We start from the raw sequence: 16,750 nt of genomic DNA on the forward strand, positions 1-16,750 counted from the left end.
CGNNTGCCAGCTGGCTGCCAACTGTTAGCTGGCTGTCAATTGCCAGCTGGCAGCCGTACACAAGGCGGCTGCCAAAGGTCGAGCTAGCCTATTCATGGCTAAGTTTAAAGTGGCTGCCAACTGTTAGCTGGCTGTCGATTGCCAGCTGGATGCCAACTGTTAGCTGTTAACAGGCTGCCAGCTGGCTGCCAACTGTTAGCTGGCTGTCAATTGCCAGCTGGCAGCCGTACACAGGCGGCTGCCAAAGGTCGAGCTAGCCTATTCATGGCTAAGTTTAAAGTGGCTGCCAACTGTTAGCTGGCTGTCAATTGCCAGCTGGATGCCAACTGTTAGCTGTTAACAGGCTGCCAGCTGGCTGCCAACTGTTAGCTGGCTGTCAATTGCCAGCTGGCAGCCGTACACAAGGCGGCTGCCAAAGGTCGAGCTAGCCTATTCATGGCTAAGTTTAAAGTGGCTGCCAACTGTTAGCTGGCTGTCGATTGCCAGCTGGATGCCAACTGTTAGCTGTTAACAGGCTGCCAGCTGGCTGCCAACTGTTAGCTGGCTGCCAATTGCCAGCTGGCAGCCGTACACAAGGCGGCTGCCAAAGGTCGAGCTAGCCTATTCATGGCTACGTTTAAAGTGGCTGCCAACTGTTAGCTGGCTGTCGATTGCCAGCTGGATGCCAACTGTTAGCTGTTAACAGGCTGCCAGCTGGCTGCCAACTGTTAGCTGGCTGCCAATTGTCAGCCGTACATAAGGCCTAACCACAGCCCTATAGCGTCCTCATCAAGCAAATTGCCCCTGTTTCGCAAAGGCCACCATCGAGCAGAATGCCCCTGTTTCGCAAAGGGCACCGTTAAGCAAATTGCCCCTGTTTCGCAAAGGCCACCATTGAACAAATGCCGCTATTCATCAAATGCCATTGTAGAGCAAATTGACAAACACTGAGCCATGTCCTATCACAGCTTTGCAGACAGCCTGACAGACAGACAGACAGACAGACAGACAGACAGACAGACAGACAGACAGACAGACAGACAGACAGACAGACAGACAGACAGACAGAATAAACCACAGGAGGCAAGCATGTTAAAAAAAAATCGTTTTTTTTTTTTTTTTTTTTTTTTTTTTTTTTTTAAGTGTTTTGCCAAACATGAGTTAAGTATACTATACAAATATGTTCACTTATGTCCTACGATGATTTTGGAAAGTACGCTGGATGCACATTTTTTTTTTATAAAATCTATGTCCGTAACCCTAGCCTAACCCTAGGTGTATTTTGCTTTTAAAATAAATTGCCTGCCTGCCAACTGTTAGCTGGCTGTCAATTGCCAGCTGGATGCCAACTGTTAGCTGTTAACAGGCTGCCAGCTGGCTGCCAACTGTTAGCTGGCTGTCAATTGCCAGCTGGCAGCCGTACACAAGGCGGCTGCCAAAGGTCGAGCTAGGCTCTTCATGGCTAAGTTTAAAGTGGCTGCCAACTGTTAGCTGGCTGTCGATTGCCAGCTGGATGCCAACTGTTAGCTGTTAACAGGCTGCCAGCTGGCTGCCAACTGTTAGCTGGCTGCCAATTGCCAGCTGGCAGCCGTACACAAGGCGGCTGCCAAAGGTCGAGCTAGCCTATTCATGGCTAAGTTTAAAGTGGCTGCCAACTGTTAGCTGGCTGTCAATTGCCAGCTGGATGCCAACTGTTAGCTGTTAACAGGCTGCCAGCTGGCTGCCAACTGTTAGCTGGCTGTCAATTGCCAGCTGGCAGCCGTACACAAGGCGGCTGCCAAAGGTCGAGCTAGCCTATTCATGGCTACGTTTAAAGTAGCTGCCAACTGTTAGCTGGCTGTCGATTGCCAGCTGGATGCCAACTGTTAGCTGTTAACAGGCTGCCAGCTGGCTGCCAACTGTTAGCTGGCTGCCAATTGCCAGCTGGCAGCCGTACACAAGGCGGCTGCCAAAGGTCGAGCTAGCCTATTCATGGCTAAGTTTAAAGTGGCTGCCAACTGTTAGCTGGCTGTCAATTGCCAGCTGGATGCCAACTGTTAGCTGTTAACAGGCTGCCAGCTGGCTGCCAACTGTTAGCTGGCTGCCAATTGTCAGCCGTACATAAGGCCTAACCACAGCCCTATAGCGTCCTCATCAAGCAAATTGCCCCTGTTTCGCAAAGGCCACCATCGAGCAGAATGCCCCTGTTTCGCAAAGGGCCACCGTTAAGCAAATTGCCCCTGTTTCGCAAAGGCCACCATTGAACAAATTGCCGCTATTCATCAAATGCCATTGTAGAGCAAATTGACAAACACTGAGCCATGTCCTATCACAGCTTTGCAGACAGCCTGCAGACAGCCTGACAGACAGACAGACAGACAGACAGACAGACAGACAGACAGACAGACAGACAGACAGACAGACAGACAGACAGACAGACAGACAGAATAAACCACAGGAGGCAAGCATGTTAAAAAAAAAATCGTTTTTTTTTTTTTTTTTTTTTTTTTTTTTTTTTAAGTGTTTTGCCAAACATGAGTTAAGTATACTATACAAATATGTTCACTTATGTCCTACGATGATTTTGGAAAGTACGCTGGATGCACTTTTTTTTTTTATAAAATCTATGTCCGTAACCCTAGCCTAACCCTAGGTGTATTTTGCTTTTAAAATAAATTGCCTGCCTGCCAACTGTTAGCTGGCTGTCAATTGCCAGCTGGATGCCAACTGTTAGCTGTTAACAGGCTGCCAGCTGGCTGCCAACTGTTAGCTGGCTGCCAATTGCCAGCTGGCAGCCGTACACAAGGCGGCTGCCAAAGGTCGAGCTAGGCTCTTCATGGCTAAGTTTAAAGTGGCTGCCAACTGTTAGCTGGCTGTCAATTGCCAGCTGGATGCCAACTGTTAGCTGTTAACAGGCTGCCAGCTGGCTGCCAACTGTTAGCTGGCTGTCAATTGCCAGCTGGCAGCCGTACACAAGGCGGCTGCCAAAGGTCGAGCTAGCCTATTCATGGCTAAGTTTAAAGTGGCTGCCAACTGTTAGCTGGCTGTCAATTGCCAGCTGGATGCCAACTGTTAGCTGTTAACAGGCTGCCAGCTGGCTGCCAACTGTTAGCTGGCTGTCAATTGCCAGCTGGCAGCCGTACACAAGGCGGCTGCCAAAGGTCGAGCTAGCCTATTCATGGCTAAGTTTAAAGTGGCTGCCAACTGTTAGCTGGCTGTCGATTGCCAGCTGGATGCCAACTGTTAGCTGTTAACAGGCTGCCAGCTGGCTGCCAACTGTTAGCTGGCTGCCAATTGCCAGCTGGCAGCCGTACACAAGGCGGCTGCCAAAGGTCGAGCTAGCCTATTCATGGCTGCCAATTGCCAGCTGCAAATTGTCAGCTGGATGCCAACTGTAAAATGGCTGCCAATTGGCAGCTGGTTGCCAACTGTAAAGTGCCTAAATCTGCATTTTCCCGTTTGGGACTGCATATTCCCGTTTCGGACTGCATATTCCCGTGCAAAACCCTAACCCTAATCCTAGTTTGACGGGAATATGCAGTCCGAAACGGGAATATGCAGTCCCGGACTGCATATTCCCGTTTCAACCAAAATCCTATTTGCGGCCTCATTCTGCAGGTGAAAAGGCCACCGTTAAGCAAATTGCCCCTGTTTATAGCAAAGGCCACCATTGAACAAAATGCAGCTACTCATCAATTGCCGTTGTAGAGCAAATTGCCCCTGTTTCGCAAAGGCCACCATTGAGCAGAATGCCCCTGTTTCGCAAAGGCCACCGTTAAGCAAATTGCCCCTGTTTCGCAAAGGCCACCATTGAACAAATTGCCGCTATTCATCAAATGCCATTGTAGAGCAAATTGACAAACACTGAGCCATGTCCTATCACAGCTTTGCAGACAGCCTGACAGACAGACAGACAGACAGGCCTCAAGACGGTAGGCAATCACGGTCAAATACCGGCGTTGCCTGTATCGACATACGCAGGCGATGCCGTCAGTGGCAGGCGCTGCCTGTACCGATTCTTAAATTTATCGATAGCTTAAATCATCGTTTTTATTGGAAAAAATTTAATGTTTGTTGTTAATTAAGACTATATTCATTAGAATAAAAGATATTAATTTGAAAGAAATAATATTTAAAGATAAAAATGAAATTTTACTGCGGACAATTTCGAGGGAATAATTGTTGTATTTAATATATTTAAAATGTGCGATAATGATCATGTTGTTTTGAAATTACTAACAAAAGCTGATAATAACAGTATACAACTTGCTATGATTAAAAAGACCCGTCAAATAATGTATCGTCTGTGCAATTTACGCTTTTAACTTCTATTTAACACTTTGTCATACCGTATGTACCGATTGTTTAGTGTTGCAATCTTTCTAAGCATTTTGACATTAAATCAACATCATTGAAATTAAATTAACAAGGTACTTTTCAATTCAATTTACCTTATTTCAACATATAAAAGTACAAAAACTGCTACTATTCCACTCCTATTGACTATCCTATTTATAAACAAGAACATTGCAAATTTGCGGGCTCGTGTACCATCTCCACAAAGAACGCTGGGTGCATAAAAAATGAGATCTATGTATATTTAGATTGTTTTCCATGTTTCACGCGTATGCGCCATTGTGTTTTACTGCACCGAACTGTTCATAGACCGGAAAGGCGGTAAAGATCATAAAGCACCGCTTACAGATAGTGATCTTAAATTCTTTAAAGGGTCATATAAAAATTGGTTGACGGGAAATATGTCAGCTTAAGGCTGTATTGTGTTTGGTACTGAAATAACATGCTGCATGTTAGGAATGTTTTTAATAACCCCATTGAAAATATGTGCATGCAGTTATAATTGGTTGTAATTTAAAACAAAATATTGTTGTTGGTGTTTGAAACATTCTGTCACATAAGTTTTCCCAATTTTAAGGCTATCTTTTTATTTCAGTTTAAAATAAAAAAATAGTTTCACCCACTGATCACCATAATTAATAATGTTCACGAGTAAGAATGTAAGTTATCATGTTCGCGAGTGAAATATATTTTGAATATTTCTTATGTATTTCAAATGTTTTTTTAAGAAATTGAATCCATTTACCAGTGCTGTGTGACATGATTTTCATCACGTCATGATAATTATGGTATTTAACTGTGAAATGCATGACAGTTCAAGACTTCTTTTATATCTAATAACGACTTAACAGTTATCTATTATGTAAATATTGATAAAGTTACGTATCTTTACCTCAAGTAATTTTGCGATGAATGTTTTATTGTTCATATCTCATATATTTTCACATTAAAGTGTAGCTCCGTAACAGTGAAGGATATAAATGAGTGAGTAAGTGATACGAACAGAACGAACGAAAGAACGAACGAACGAACGAACGAACGAACGAACGAACGAACGAACGAACGAACGAACGAACGAACGAAAGAACGAACGAACGAACGAACGAACGAACGAAGATGGATGGATGGCAGACGGATGAAACCAACGAACGATCGAACGAAAGAATTAATTAATATACTTATTAATGAATGACATTGTATCCTAGCAAAAGTGCAACTGAAACCTTCAATATTTTATTTTTGTAAATTAACGCCATTTCAAACATTACAAACCTCCATGTTTTTATTTAGACGCGATAATGATGCACAAGATTCACAAGATTTCATTTGATTCATGTCTGCCAATCGGACTGAAAAAACAGTACTTGTCATTTTATAGCTAAAAAGGACGTGTTTGGTATCAAAATTCTTAAAATGTGCTCAAGCTCTATATTATAATTGAATAAAACATGTGGTTTTAAATGAAATCCGAAAAGTACAAAACATGAAGTTTAAGTTGAATTGTGTCGGAAACTATAGAGATTGGTAAGCCCCTCCCCCAATCGAACCGGCAGACCTTTCTTTTTTGAATCTTCTCTCTGATTGGCTGAGGGCAATATTCTGTCAAATTGCGATTTAATTAGGTAGTCACGCCCATAAAGTTAAACGTTCGCGGCATATCCTGTCCCCTTTTATGGCCCTTGTGACACCATATGCACAATCAACTAGTGTATATTTTAGCTGACTACCTTAATATATAAATAAGAGTTAAATTTCATATCTTTAATTGGAAAAGAAATATCAAGGAATTTATCAATATCTTTTCGCAAACAATACAAATTGAATGTTTAGCAGTAAAATAAACATATTCAATTTTAGCATTAAAAAGGAAACCAAAATTTATGATTTTCCGTTTGAACATAAGATAGCAATGCAGTATACACCAGAGCCCCGAAATTAAACTTTGTTGAATCCGGTTAAATCAAAATACTTCTACATGTTATTTTCAATTTAGTTCAACTAAAAACAAAAGGTTAATGAAAATAAAGACTCCCCCAAAAAATATTACTAATTCTTAAGTGAATGATTTTCTATTTCATACTATGTTTTTGCAAGCAGTTGAAAAATCGACGTATACAGAATTCATGTTTTACGATCATTTTATTTCTTTATATTAAGCCGATACAAGAAAATTAATATACTCTGTATAAAATTATATTTTCTATGCCAATAATATATGTAATCGCATGGATTGTTTACAATTTGAGGGTGCTAACTAGAAGATATGATTCTACGAGGATAATGCTTACTAAAGATTGAATTACCCACACTAACAACACATCATTCAAAGAAAATAATCAATTGTACAATTAACTTTAATTAAATGTCGCCCATTGTCAGTATCTGTGAATAGAAAGGTGTTTAAACATAATTACATGTATGAATAATAACTTTGAAATAAAAAATTCAATTTGTTTGTTTATTTGCTATAAACATGTAATTTGTTTCTCAGCAATAAAAGATATTGTATTGTATAATATAAAATAGATAATTGATGCACTTAATTTGTTATTCACAAGTATTACAGTTTGTTGTAAAAATATCAATTATCTTTTAATACATTAATGTTTTGTTGATATCATTGTTCTGTTCATTAAAGTTAATTACAGTCGAAACTCGATAGCTCGATATTTTAGGGATCGGCCAAAATACTTCGAGCCTCGAGAATATCGAGCCAAGCGGGATTGTTTACAGAATGTTATTTTTGTATTAATTACAAAAAGTATTTTTTACAGCGTTTGTTATTTGCTACGCTATATCCGTAACATGACTTATTCGATACTTAGAAAATATCATTTTGATTTTTTTTATTTATTATGAAAATACATTTATGCGAAACAACAAACAAGCAATTTTAAACAGTGGGTAACACAAACATAGCTTATAAGATGTATCTTAAGGCTTAGAAATTTATAGATGGATAACAATCAGAGACAGAACTTAAAGTGATGGCATGTTTATTCAAACTGTAAAAAACATTTAAATTTGGTAATAACTATTATACCAGTCAAGCAATTTTAATCGATTCGCACGCAAACAAACCAAGGTGTGAGATTCTTAACTGAACCCGCGAGAATGACAGCAACCCAAGCAAATATTTCCCACAAAGTGTGAAATTCTTACTTGGGACCGCGAAAATGACTTCGAGCGTGGAGAAATATCGACCCTCAAGTTATCGAGCCATCCGATCGAATTTTGTATGAACAAAGAGTAAAAAAAATCGGTCCTTTTAATTTGGTTCGAGCCAACGAGGATATCGAGCCATGAGATAACGAGTTTCGACTGTATTAAATAACACCTTAACAACATTTAATATTTTTTGTTTGTTTTTCTTTTATTTGCTTTAAAGTATTTCTCAAAAAGTATCATCTTTTTAAATGTTATTGAATATTTCTAAAAACATTCTGTATTACATTGTTTTGATTGAGTGTTTTGGGTATAATATTTGTGTCCAGATGTTCAAATATCCTATGTTTTTTCAGGTGAAAATGTCAAGTAACGTTGTGTATTTTAATTACTGCATGACACTTGAGTCTCGTAAGGGTTACTCCGATTAGGAGAGGCCTCATGACCCAGGTAATTTGTGAATGTTTTCAGGTAGGTGATACTTTCCATGAGAATCCGGAAATATTGTGTATTTCCACCTAAAAGTGACATTTAAGGGACCAACAGAACCCCAAAACAACGAATGTCTATTAGTGTCAGAAGTCAACACCTTCTTTCAACACACACCATCCTCTCTATAAAACCTCAAGATTTATCTGGAATTTCTAGGTTAAAATGGCAATTTGCATTTCAAAGCTAAAGTCTTACTTGTAATATTTTTACATTTCGGTTTGTGAATCGAACCCATGGCCGCATTCATGACAAATCACAACAAGTAAGTTTTAATAAAAACGGTTTATTTTATGCTGATATAAGATATGATTAAGAATTCGTTCTGATATGTTTTATCAAATTTATTGTCTATGTGTTGACCGAAGATCTCTGCCAAAAGTTTGCAACAAGATTGGAATATATTATCAATTTAAAACGGTTGAGTTATATTTATTGATTATCAAATGTTATTAAAACGTCGTAAATTATTCATATAATGTATCTCAGACATCGTTTAATTAATTCATCCAAAATAACATTATACATAAATAGTACAAAATGTCATCATTTCGAGCTAGTGTAATATTTAGCCCAGGCCAGTGTTGGATTCGAAACTATGACTCTTCGGGAATGTTTGAAATAGACTAGAAGCTACTAAGATTTAAATTTCTGAAAAAAAAGAAGATTGATTAGCTATTAAGTTAATTGATCGCGAACCTCTGTTTTCACACGATTTTATTTATTAACTATTTTATTTAAACTTTATCTTTAAATTATGAAATAACATGCGTTTCTCTATAATTTTCAAAAGAGAATCAATCTGGTTTATCTACCTGGGACGGCAATGCCGGGTTTTGCAGACATAAGTGTCTTGAAGACATAGAAATAAAAGAATGCATGAATTATTGCTAATCTTTATATTCAGAATTAACATCTTTAAACTCTGAAATAGCATACATTTCTCTATAATTTTGAAAAGAGATTTAATTTGGTTTGTCTGTCGGGGCGGCAATACTGGGTTTTGCACATGTCTCTTGAAGACATTCATACAAATCAAAGAAAATGCATGATTTGTTTGAATTCTAGCTAAATATTTTAATCTTTTAAAGATTCTGAAATAGCATGAATTTTTTTAATCTTGTAAAGAGATTGAATTTGGTTTGTCTGCCAGGGACGGAAATGCCGTGTTTTGCAGACATAAGGGTCTTGAAGATATAAATAAAAACCAAAGAAAATGCCTGATTTCCTTAAATTTTAGCTAAGTATTAAATGTTATATTTAATAAATTCTGAAATAGCATACATTTTTCTATAAATTTGAAAAGACATTCAATTTGGTTTGTCTGCCAGGGACTGCAATGCCGGGTTTTGCAGACATAAGTGTCTTGAAGACATAAAAATAAAAGAAAATGCTTGATTTGTTTGAAATCTAGCTAAATATTATACCCAATCTTTAACCACTGAAATAGCATACATTTCTCTATAATTTTGAAATGAGATTCAATATGGTTTGTCGGTCGGGGCGGCAATACTGGGTTTTGCACAAAAATGTCTCTTGAAGACATCAATAAAAACAAAAGAAAGTGCATGCCTTGTTTGAAATATAGCTAAATATCTTAGTCTTAAAATTCTGAAATAGCATGCATTTTTCTATAATCTTGTCAAGAGACTGAATTTGGTTTGTCTGCCAGGGACGGCAATGCCGGGTTTTGCAGACATAAGTGTCTTGAAGAAATAAAAATGAAAGAAAATGCATGATTTGTTTGTAATCTAGCTCAATATTATACCCAATCTTTCAATTCTGAAAAAGCATACATTTATCTATAATTTTGAAAAGAGATTCAATTTGTTTCGTCTGCCAGGGACGGCAATGCCGGGTTTTGCAGACATAAGTGTCTTGAAGACATAAAAATAAAAGAAAATGCTTGATTTGTTTGAAATCTAGCTAAATATTATACCCAATCTTTAAACACTGAAATATCATACATTTGTCTATAATTTTGAAGAGATTCAATTTGTTTTGTCTGCCAGGGACGGCAATGCCGGGTTTTGCAGACATAAGTGTCTTGAAGACATAAAAATAAAAGAAAATGCTTGATTTGTTTGAAATCTAGCTAAATATTATACCCAATCTTTAAACACTGAAATATCATACATTTGTCTGTAATTTTGAAGAGATTCAATTTGTTTTGTCTGCCTTGGACGGCAATGCCGGGTTTTGCAGACATACGTGTCTTGAAGAAATAGAAATAAAAGAAAATGCATTATTTGTTTGTAATCTAGCTCAATATTATACCCAATCTTTAAATTCTGAAAAAGCATACATTTGTCTATAATTTTGAAAAGAGATTCAATTTGTTTTGTCTGCCAGGGACGGCAATGCCGGGTTTTGCAGACATAAGTGTCTTGAAGACATAAAAATAAAAGAAAATGCTTGATTTGTTTGAAATCTAGCTAAATATTATACCCAATCTTTAAACACTGAAATATCATACATTTGTCTATAATTTTGAAGAGATTCAATTTGTTTTGTCTGCCAGGGACGGCAATGCAGAGTTTTGCAGACATAAGTGTCTTGAAGAAATAAAAATGAAAGAAAATGCACGATTTGTTTGTAATCTAGCTCAATATTATACCCAATCTTTCAAATCTGAAAAAGCATACATTTGTCTATAATTTTGAAAAGAGATTCAATTTGTTTCGTCTGCCAGGGACGGCAATGCCGGGTTTTGCAGACATAAGTGTCTTGAAGACATAAAAATAAAAGAAAATGCTTGATTTGTTAGAAATCTAGCTAAATATTATACCCAATCTTTAAACACTGAAATATCATACATTTGTCTATAATTTTGAAGAGATTCAATTTGTTTTGTCTGCCAGGGACGGCAATGCCGGGTTTTGCAGACATAAGTGTCTTGAAGACATAAAAATAAAAGAAAATGCTTGATTTGTTTGAAATCTAGCTAAATATTATACCCAATCTTTAAACACTGAAATAGCATACATTTGTCTATAATTTTGAAGAGATTCAATTTGTTTTGTCTGCCAGGGACGGCAATGCAGGGTTTTGCAGACATAAGTGTCTTGAAGAAATAGAAATAAAAGAAAATGCATTATTTGTTTGTAATCTAGCTCAATATTATACCCAATCTTTAAATTCTGAAAAAGCATACATTTGTCTATAATTTTGAAAAGAGATTCAATTTGTTTTGTCTGCCAGGGACGGCAATGCCGGGTTTTGCAGACATAAGTGTCTTGAAGACATAAAATAAAATAAAAGAAAATACATGATTTGTTTGAAATCTAGCTAAATATTATACCCAATCTTTAAACACTGAAATATCATACATTTGTCTATAATTTTGAAGAGATTCAATTTGTTTTGTCTGCCAGGGACGGCAATGCCGGGTTTTGCAGACATAAGTGTCTTGAAGACATAAAAATAAAAGAAAATGCTTGATTTGTTTGAAATCTAGCTAAATATTATACCCAATCTTTAAACACTGAAATATCATACATTTCTCTATAATTTTGAAAAGAGATTTAATTTAGTTTGTCAGTCAGGGCCGGCAATACTATGTTTTGCACACAAATGTCTCTTGAAGGCATTAATAAAAACAAAAGAAAATGCATGATTTGTTTGAATTCTAGCTAAATATCTTAAACTTAAAATTCTGAAATAGCATAATTTTTTTATAATCTTGTAAAGAGATTGAATTTGGTTTGTCTGCCAGGGACGGCAATGCCGGGTTTTGCAGACATAAGTGTCTTGAAGAAATGAAAATAAAAGAAAATGCATGATTTGTTTGTAATCTAGCTCAATATTATACCCAATCTTTAAATTCTGAAATAGCATACATTTGTCTATAATTTTGAAAAGAGATTCAATTTGGTTTGTCTGCCCTGGACGGCAATGCCGGGTTTTGCAGACATAAGTGTCTTGAAGAAATAAAAATAAAAGAAAATGCATGATTTGTTTGTAATCTAGCTCAATATTATAGCCAATCTTTAAATTCTGAAATAGCATACATTTGTCTATAATTTTGAAAAGAGATTCAATTTGGTTTGTCTGCATTGGACGGCAATTCCGGGTTTTGCAGACATTAGTGTCTTGAAGACATAAAAATAAAAGAAAATGCATGATTTGTTTGTAATTTAGCTAAATACTATACCCAATCTTTCTGAAATAGCATACATTTCTGTATAATTTTGTAAAGAGTTTCAATTTGGTTTGTCTGTCAGGGACGGCAATGCCGGGTTTCGCAGACATAAGCGTCTTGAAGATATAAATAAAAACCAAAGAAAATGCATGATTTTCTTAAATTCTAGCTAAGTGTTATATTTAATAAATTCTGAAATAGAATACATTTTTCTATAAATTTGAAAAGAGACTCAATTTGGTTAGTCTGTCTGGGACGGCAATGCCGGGTTTTGCAGACATAAGTGACTTGAAGACATAAAATAAAAGAAAATACATGCTTTGTTTGAAATCTAGCTAAATATTATACCCAATCTTTAAATTCTAAAATGATACATTTCTCTATAATCTTGTAAAGAGATTGAATTTGGTTTGTCTGCCAGGGACGGCAATGCCGGGTTTTGCAGACATAAGTGTCTTGAAGAAATAGAAATAAAAGAAAATGCATGATTTGTTTGTAATCTAGCTCAATATTATACCCAATCTTTAAATTCTGAAATAGCATACATTTGTCTATAATTTTGAAAAGAGATTCAATTTGGTTTGTCTGCCTTGGACGGCAATGCCGGGTTTTGCAGACATTAGTGTCTTGAAGACATAAAAATAAAAGAAAATGCTTGATTTGTTTGTAATTTAGCTAAATATTATACCCAATCTTTCTGAAATAGCATACATTTCTGTATAATTTTGTAAAGAGATTCAATTTGGTTTGTCTGTCAGGGACGGCAATGCCGGGTTTCGCAGACATAAGGGTCTTGAAGATATAAATAAAAACCAAAAAAATGCCTGATTTCCTTAAATTCTAGCTAAGTATTAAATGTTATATTTAATAAATTCTGAAATAGAATACATTTTTCTATAGATTTGAAAAGAGATTCAATTTGGTTTGTCTGTCTGGGACGGCAATGCCGTGGTTTGAAGTCATAAGTGACTTGAAGACATAAAATAAAATAAAAGAAAATACATGATTTGTTTGAAATGTAGCTAAATATTATACCCAATCTTTAAATTCTAAAATGATACATTTCTCTATAATTTTGGAAAGAGATTCAATTTGGTTTGTCTGCCGGGGCGGCAATGACTGGTTTTGCAGACATAACTGACTTGAAGACATAACAATAAAAGAAAATGCATGATTTGTTTGAAATCTACCCAATATTATACCCAATCTTTAAATTCTGAAATAGCATACATTTCTCTATAATTTTGGAAGAGATTCAATTTGGTTTGTCTGATGGGGTGGCAATATTGGGTTTTGCAGACATAAGTGTCTTGAAGATATAAAAGTAAAAGAAAATGCATGCTTTGTTTGAAATGTAGCTAAATATCTTAGTCTTAAAATTCTGAAATAACATGCATTTTTCTATAAGCTTGTCAAGAGACTGAATTTGTTTTGTCTGCCAGGGACGGCAATGCCGGGTTTTGCAGACATAAGTGTCTTGAAGAAATAAAAATAAAAGAAAATGCATGATTTGTTTGTAATCTAGCTCAATATTATACCCAGTCTTTAAATTCTGAAATAGCATACATTTGTCTATAATTTTGAAAAGAGATTCAATTTGGTTTGTCTGCCTGGGACGGCTTTGCGGGGTTTTGCAGACATAAGTGTCTTGAAGATATAAAAAAAAACAAAGAAAATGCCTGATTTGTTTTTGATTTATTGCTAAATATTACAAATGCATATTTACTATTTAATATATTTTGAAATAGCATACATTTTTCTATAATTTTGAAAAAAGATTCAATTTTGTCTTCTTGGGACGGCAATGCCGGGTTTTGCAGACACATGTGTCTTGAAGACATTTATAAAGATAAAAGAAAATGCATGATTAGTTTGAATTCTAGCTAAATTTTATACATTTTCTTTAATTTTAATACGACCAGTAAATATCCTAAATACCCATAGTAGAAAACCAAAGTCAGGTTATTCTGCAATATACCACGGACGTGCAAATGCGATGAAGTCAATCCTTATTGATACAGGCGCGTAAAAAAGTAGTTACCATTATTCTAACACTGTTCTTTAAAGATATATCGTGTTAGAATCGAAATAACAAGTTTCGAATGTGATTTATCGAAGAATAACCCGAAGTTTTCGTTATTATGCAAAATAATATATCACTCAGGCCTATGGCCATGAGTAGAGTAGTGATAGTACTAGCTGAAGCAGTAGTATTAGTAGTGTAGAGGTAGTACTGGCTGAAGCAGCAGTAGTGTAGTGGTAGTACTAGCTGAAGCATTAGTGGTAGTAGTGTAGTAGTACTATTTGAAATAGTAGTAGTAGCAGTGTAGTGGTAGTAAAAGCTGAAGCAGGAAAATTAGTAGTGTAGTAGTTGTACTAGCTGAACCAGTCGTAATAGTAATGTAGTGGTAGTACTAGCCGAAACAAGCTGAAGTAGTAGTAGTAGTAGTAGTAGTAGTAGTAGTAGTAGTAGTAGTAGTAGTAGTAGTAGTAGTAGTAGTAGTAGTAGTAGTAGTAGTAGTAGTAGTAGTAGTAGTAGTAGTAGTAGTAGTATGTAGTAGTGTAGTGGTATTATGTAGTAGTGTAGTAGTAGTGTAGTAGTGTAGTAGTAGTATGTAGTAGTGTAGTAGTAGTAGTAGTAGTAGTAGTGGTGTAGTAGTGTAGTAGTAGTATGTAGTAGTAGTATGTAGTAGTAGTAGTAGTAGTAGTAGTAGTGTAGTAGTAGTATGTAGTAGTAGTAGTAGTATGTAGTAGTAGTAGTAGTAGTAGTAGTAGTAGTAGTAGTAGTAGTAGTAGTAGTAGTAGTAGTAGTAGTAGTAGTAGTAGTAGTAGTAGTAGTAGCAGTAGTAGTAGTAGCAGTATGTAGTAGTAGTGTATTAGTAGTATGTAGTAGTGTAGTATGTAGTAGTGTATTAGTAGTATGTAGTAGTAGTGTAGTAGTGTATTAGTAGTAGTGTAGTAGTGTAGTAGTGTAGTAGTAGTAGTGTAGTAGTAGAATGTAGTAGTAGTGTAGTAGTAGTAGTGTAGTAGTGTAGTAGTAGTATGTAGTAGTAGTGTAGTAGTGTAGTAGTAGTATGTAGTAGTAGTGTAGTAGTGTAGTAGTAGTATGTAGTAGTATGTAGTAGTAGTGTAGTAGTAGTATGTAGTAGTTTTATATGTAGTAGTGTAGTAGTAGTATGTAGTAGTAGTATGTAGTAGTGTAGTAGTAGTATGTAGTAGTGTAGTAGTAGTAGTGTAGTAGTGTAGTAGTGTAGTAGTAGTAGTGTAGTAGTGTAGTAGTAGTGTAGTAGTGTAGTAGTAGTATGTAGTAGTAGTAGTATGTAGTAGTAGTGTAGTAGTGTAGTAGTAGTATGTAGTAGTATGTAGTAGTACACACTATCAAGTATATGTGAAACAACTAATAGTGCCCGTCAAGAACTCTTCACACAGAAAGCTCGCTCCATCGATTTGATACCACCCACATCTGATGCCCTGTACCAACATACACAATGGGCGGTATACCAGGCCGGCTTCTGTTTGGGACAATCCTCGCATGGTTGGACAAAGGAAGAAGACCCCAATTCAAAATGGCAACCAGTGTGGTTAACATTCTTACCAGCAGCAAAGTCATGTATGGAGCTTCTGAAGTGTGGATGTGACAGGGACAAGGGCTGTCATGGGCGATGCAAATGTGTGAAGGCTAATCTTCCATGTACAGCCTTGTGTAAATGCACTGGGCTTTTTGATAGACTGTAAATTTATTTTAAATGTGTAATTTCACAAGTAGAGTTTTACAGTAAACTATAGTGTAGCTATTGCATAACTTTGTGTATCATATTATGTCTTTATTGTGTAAGCTTGGTTTACCATACCCATAATTTATAAAAACTTGTCCTCTGTAGTAAATGCAACCAGTGTGGCTGCTTAACACGATCTACTTATGGTATTGCTTATGATATTTCCCTGAATAATAAAGTTATATAAGTATATATATATATATATTAATTATATACATTGTTTACAACAGAAACATAGTTTGTAATATATTATGCAAAACAAACTTAAAGTACAACTTTATGACATTAACATACTTCGATTTATTATGTTATATCGCATATTTTTCGAATTTATTATTGATTGACCTTAATATGACCTTGACCCTGACCTTGAATTGTCCTTAAGTGTTTTATTCTAAAGCCTACTTCTACTAACAACAGATTACTGTTTATTGGATTTGTGTATAGCTGATACTTACCTAGAAATAAGCTTATCTATCTAATTAACTATAAATGGCGGCCATCTTGGCGGCCATCTTGGATTTTGGGGGACCCTTTGATCTGTCGCTTGGGGTCTGGCTTGAAAAATATTCGCAATACCTCATACCATCACCATGCAAAGCAGCTAAATTCTAGAATTAATAGTGCAATTACTTCCAAAAAGACCCTCACTTATGGGCCGTATGGCTTATTGGATGTGTAATAAATCTTCTTCCCATTATGTCGTTTAAATGGAATACGTAAGTCGTTTTAACGAGTTGCTTAGTCGTTTTTACGGGTTTCTAAGCCATTTAAACGGGCTATATATGTAGTCTTAAACGAGATATCAAGTCCATTTAATGAGATACGTAAGTCATTGAAAACGAGTTGCTTAGTCGTTTTAACG

Source organism: Mya arenaria, chromosome 7 (genome assembly GCF_026914265.1).
Source record: "Mya arenaria isolate MELC-2E11 chromosome 7, ASM2691426v1".
Taxonomy (NCBI): Eukaryota; Metazoa; Mollusca; class Bivalvia; order Myida; family Myidae; genus Mya; species Mya arenaria.